At 37.6% G+C, this 6,308-nt stretch overlaps 1 pseudogene; it reads right to left on the bottom strand.

Annotated features, from left to right (window-relative positions):
* Window positions 1-4,355: 4,355 nt before the first annotated feature.
* LOC105749051 lies at window positions 4,356-5,984 on the bottom strand (annotated as a pseudogene).
* Window positions 5,985-6,308: the final 324 nt, after the last annotated feature.

Consider the following 6,308-nt stretch of genomic DNA (forward strand, 5'->3'; position numbering starts at 1 on the left):
GTTTGTGGCAGCCCTCTTTGTAGTGGCAAGAAACTGGAAACTGAGTGGATGCCCATCAATTGGAGAATGGCTGAATAAATTGTGGTATATGAATGTTATGGAATATTATTGTTCTGTAAGAAATGACCAACAGGATGATTTCAGAAAGACCTGGAGAGACTTACACGAGATGATGCTGAGTGAAACAAGCAAGGCCAGGAGATCATTATATACTTCAACAACAATACTATATGATGACCAATTCTGATGGACCTGGCCATCCTCAACAATGAGATCAACCAAATCAGTTCTAATGGAGCAGTAATGAACTGAACCAGCTACACCCAGCGAAAGAATTCTGGGAGATAACTAAAAACCATTACATTGAATTCCCAATCCCTATATTTTTGCCCACCTGCATTTTTGATTTTTTTCACAGGCTAATTGTACAACATTTCAGAGTCCTATTCTTTTTGTACAGAAAAATAATGGTTTGGTCATGTATACTTACTGTGTATCTAATTTATATTTTAATATATTTAACATCTACTGGTCATCCTGCCATCTGGGGGAGGGGGTGGGGGGAAGGAGGGGAGAAATTGGAACAAGAGGTTTGGCAATTGTCAATGCTGTAAAGTTACCCATACATCTAACCTGTAAATAACAGGCTATTAAAATTATTTTTTAAATAAAATAAATAAATAAATAAAATAAAAAAAATAAAATAATATCCTCATAAAAATGTGGTGCCCAGAATTGATCCTAACTGTTGAACTATAGTTTGACCTGAGCAGAAGACAGAATTCTCTATCTTCCTTTGTTCTAATCCAAGGGTTCTTGTAGAGGGTCACAGTCAGTGGGGAAATTCTGGGTGAGGTATAAACCCCCCCCATCTCCCTTATGGGCTCTCAGCCCTCCTGAGAACTCAGAGGGTGGTGACAACCTGTGTTGAGATTGAGGCAGAGTGATACCAGGTGGAAGAGTGATACCAGCTGGCAAACTACATACAATAGCAAGTTGTTTATGTGGTCCCATGTGCCCAGTGTTGTTTTTGTTACATTATATAAAGGGAAAAGTCCTTGAAATAAAGGGACTCCATTTTTCCAACATCCTCAGGAGTCCTGCCTCATCACTTTTCCAGTAGAAAGGTATATTTTAATCACCCCAGTGTGGGGGCTCTAGAAAGCAGGATACAACATTTGGTACCCAAACATGGGGCTCTAGGTAAGGTTCTATACAAATCAGTTCGACTGATGGGATCAGCTGAGTTCAGTAGAGAAGTCCCTGTGACCCAGAAGGGTAAGTATAGAAATAGGCAAGTGGGAAGAATCAGTAAGGGATTAGTTTAATCACTTTCTTTTTTTTCTACCAAAATGAGGCAAATAGTAAGAAATGAGCCTCCCCTACCCCAGGGAAGTATGAAGCAGATTCAGTTTGGTTAGTAGAGGAGCAAGGTTTGTTGGTAACTTGGAAGCAGATCATTGAGTTCTCAGATGCTCTGGAGTACACATCTCCTTGGCTCTCTAAGGGAGACATTTTGGATCCAGAGATGTGAAAAATAGTGGGAGAACAACTAATTGAATACAATGGAGTAAAATTGGTTTTAAGGAATCCCACAAGTTTTAAAACTAGGAAAGATTTTAATTTGGGCAGCCAGACAAGGAAATATGAAAGAAAAGCAAGCAGAGAGTTGGTGCCTGTAGCCCTGGAGAGTACAACACCTGGGCAGAGCTAAGGAAGATTTTTTTTAGCATTTTACTGTTTTCATTGGCCAAATATTATGGCAAACATTTATATGTCTGGCAGCTGAACTTGGTGCTGCTTCTTTGGGGTGGAAATTTGGGGATGGAGCAGGGGATTTTGCTCCTTTTTTAGTGTTTAAAAAAAGGATCCCCATCAATCTATAGGGAAGAGACATCTTACAACAGTTAGGAAACAATTAAATACTTCTGCTTTTTAAGCAAGGCTGCTATAGAAGGTCTGTCTGCACTCTCACCTGTTCCCATTCAATGGAAAATTAATATACCAGTGTGGGTGGAACAGTGTTCCTTAATCAATGAAAAAATTCGGGCCTACTGATATACACTCCTGAAATGCAATTTGGTGGTATTTATCCAGATTTTGACTCCCAACAACAGAATCCAGGATCAAGATGCTCCTCCAAAAATAAAAGAGAGGGGGAGCCACAGATAACCTAGAGAATTTCTAAATTTAACTTTATGCATTAAAAACTTTTTGATTTTTTTGATGGAGATGTACTGGTTTCAGCAGACAGATTTTATAACCCAGTAGAAGGGCAGTGTTCAGTGTGAGCAGCTCTACTATCTTTAGATAATCTCTAGGTCATGTGGAGAGATCTAGAAAGTTGTGAATGGAAGGAGCCAGATAAGTTAACTGCTTGGGGCAGAGGGTTTGCTTGTATCTCTACAGATGGGTGCCAACAAGCCATATTTGCCTTGTCCATCAGAGAGAGATGGAGAAGACCCTTGAAACAAAGAAGACCTAAGAAACATTAGGTGGTTCCATTGCTGACTGCGCACACTACTAAAGGATCCTGGCAATTAACCCTTTGTGTACTCATGAACATCAAAAATAATTCTCAATGAGACTGTTGTAGGACTTAAAAACCTCCAGGAATCATTGGATTCCCTGACACATGAAGTGATGAATAATAAATTGGTTTTGGACTATCTCTTGGCTGCTGAAGGAAGTGTATGTGTGGTTGTGAATTGATAGCTACTTTTTACACCTTCCTTCTGGGATTCATGGAGATCTTTATATCATTTTGTTTATTCATCTTGTTTGTTATGCTACTACTTACTTATATGATATTATAACTTACCTGCGTGGTTCCTCCCATGCTGATGGATTTAACCACTGGTATATACCTGCTTCAATTAAAACAAAAGAAAGGGTGAGATGTAGAGGGCCACAATCAATGGGGAAACTCTAGGTGAGGTATAAAACCATTCAGCCCAGAAGGAATCTGCTGAAGTGTCTGGTTTGGCTCCCCATCTCCCCTAAAGGCTCTAGGCCTTCCTGAGAAGTCAGGGGGCAGTCACAACCTGTGTTGTGATTGAAGCAGAGTGATACCAGGTGGCAAACTACATACAACTGCAAGTTGTTTATGTGGTCCCATGTGCTCAGTGTTGTTTTTGTTACGTTATAAAAAGGGAGAAATCCTTGAAATAAATGGACTCCATTTTTCCACCCTCCTCAGGAGTCCCACCTCATCACTTCTCCACCAGAAAGGTATATTTTAATCATTCCAGCATAGGAGCTCTAGAAAGTAGGAACAGGTTCTTTAGGTATTGTAAATGAGACTATGGACCCCTTCTCAGAATGTTTTGAAATGCATAAAATAAAATATATATCTTTTATCTCCAACTCTCCCCTCTTCCTAACTTCTTTATTGTTGTCCTGGGAACCACTATCATCCCAGTCCTAATGACCTCAGCTTATGACTTAGATGTCATCTTTCACCCTCACTCCCTCTGACTACCTTCATAGTCACTCAGTTACCAAATCTTATTTTTTCTACTTTTATAATATCTCTCATATATCTCCTTCTCTCCTCTGCCCTCTGCCCTAGTGTACATGTCATCAATACATGTCAAGACCATTGCAATAGACTCCTGGTAAATCTGCCTTCCATAAGTCTCTCTCTCTCTGCTTTAGTTCTTCTTATACTCGGCTGTTAAACTGATCTTCCTCAGATCTGGCCTTATTACCCTTCTATTCAACAAACTTGAGTAGCTCCTTCTTACTTCCAGGATAAAATATCAAATTGTTTGTCCTTTCCTATATTAGCTGATCCTTTTCTATATTCCCAATTCTCTTATACCTCACTCTTTTTTATGTCCTCTGCAATCTAGTGACATTGATCTTATTGTTATTTTTTAACTAACCACTTAGTCTATCTCCAAGCATTTTCTTTATTCTTTTTTTCTTATATTTTTCTTTTTCCCTCAGAGATGATTATATTTGAAAGTCATATCAAACCCCAGATCAGGTCTCATTGTCTTGTTCCAAATGGAGAGCAGAGTGACAAAGTTTATTTTAAATCAGGCAACTCTCAGCATAGAGAATCATATGTGTCCAACAATTGATTGCTCTAGAAATGGAAGACTACCATGAACAAAAGTGGGCTGGGATTAATCTAGTTTCTGGTCCTGTTATATGAAGTTTAGCCACTTTTTTTGTTGATCATAGAGACTTTAATCCAAGATGAAGCTGAATGGCTTCTTCTTTGAAGAAAAATATAGAAGATGAAAAATTTCTTCTACAAAGGTGATACTCTTTTCTTCCTATCTCATTAGTTCTCAGAGAAAGTTCTAATAAAAAAGAAGTCTTCTTTGAAGATACTGAGTATAAATTCATAAAAGATATAAATCTTCTGAGATACTGGGCCTAGTGAGTTGATTAATGTTTTCATCTCAGTAGCCAAGTTTGACCAATTTTTTTAGAAAGCTCACCCAAATTCTTGGCAGCATGGCAGATCATGGAGAGCGGCAAAGCACAGGAACCTCAAGACTTGAAAAAAATGTTTCCTTACTGAGCAGATTTTTTGGATGAAATCTTTTAGACAAATGATAACTACCTTAGATGCTCCTCAGTCAGAGTATTTAATCCATTAAAGAGACTTTCTTATTATTTATCCTTGCTTGTCTTTATTTTAGACTGAGATTACACATAAATTTCAGGTTAGGTATCCCTGAGTCATATAAGATATAAGACTCTATAATTATCACTTTCTTTGAGAAAGTTGGGGTAATTTTGACAAAGATGGAACTATAAATTTTCTTCAGATGATGTGCCTCTATTATCTTTGTAACCTGGTTACTGACTCCATTAATTCTCTTCATATGGACCAGAAAGTTCAGATGATGGGCATCCCTCCACACATAACACCCAGACTGCAAATCCAGGGACCTGACATGGGCTACATCATGGATTATCCAATGGGATTTATGGAGAAATGATTCCAGCTGCCTGAATTTGAGCTGACTTTCTTACTTATGCTTCCTCTTTTCCAAAAGTGCCAGTTTAGCCTACGAGATTTTGAGGGCTCAGTAAGCTTTCCTCTTCTTCAGGAATTTCTATGGATCCAAGGGAATATTTTATATGGGAGCAGTTTCTGCCATTTTCCCCCTGTATCCCATTGAAAGCATCTTTCCCACCATTTTCACTGCCTGTCCTTCAAATGTAGAACTTTCTTTTCCCCTGTCTCCACATCTTAGCTTCTCTAGCTTCCTTCAAGTTTCAGCTAAAGTGTCATTTTCCGCAAGAAACTTTGTTCAGGCCTCTTTAATCTTAGTGCCTTCCCTCTGCAATTATCTCTAATTTATCTCGTATAAATCTTGTTTGTAAATAGGTATTTTCATGTTCTTCCCCCTCTTTAGATTATGAGCATCATAAGAGCAAAGAATTTTGTTTTTATCCCCAATGTTTAGCATAGCATCTAGATTATAGTAGGCATTTAAATAATTCTAGCTGAGGATGAAGAGTCTGGGGTGCTATAGTTCATGGGGTCATGAAGACTTGGACACAACTGAATGACCAAACAATCACAAACGACTGACTATATTAATTTTCCATAAAAAGAAAAAATTCACATTGAAATATAATTTTCAAAATATTTATTAAAAAAATAAACAACTTCACAGGCTAAGAACCCTTTCTTTTAAGCACCATGTTTCTATTAGCTAATGTTTATTAATTTACTTAAGCTCATTATCTTTTTTTCTACCTACCATCTTATATTGCTGACTTTCAATTCTTGAAGCATCCAGATACTTTTTACTTGAACTGTGGTGAACATTTTCTATCACTTTTGAAGCAAAAATGGAAGGCAACCAAAATGAGGTATGTACTTTAAGAGTAAGCTGGGCTTCCACTACTTCAGATTTCTTCAGTGACTGATGCCAAAATTGGATGGGGGTGAGCAAAAAGGTAAAGATAGAAATAGTTACCACGAAATATTTTCCTCCTTTTTCTAACGACATTTATATTAGCAATTTATCCTGATGGTAATTGATCATAAAATCAGAATGTTGGCAAGCTATATGTAGCTCATAATGACAACTTTGGGCAAATGACCAACAATATTCTGCCAGATCTCAACTCATTCAGTATGGAGGCCTCAAATCAAAGGCCCTACGTGAGTGGCACAAAATACAAAATTATCAGGGGAAGAAATGAACATATAAATTCATCTTGAATTAAAAGTATGAAAAGGCAGTAAAAAAAAAAAAAAAAAAAAACAAATGAAATATCAGACTGCATTTAGAAAGCCATAGGGTCCAGAAGCAATAAGTCTTCTTATTTCC

The sequence above is a fragment of the Sarcophilus harrisii genome, chromosome 2 (genome assembly GCF_902635505.1).
Source record: "Sarcophilus harrisii chromosome 2, mSarHar1.11, whole genome shotgun sequence".
In the NCBI taxonomy this organism is placed as follows: domain Eukaryota; kingdom Metazoa; phylum Chordata; class Mammalia; order Dasyuromorphia; family Dasyuridae; genus Sarcophilus; species Sarcophilus harrisii.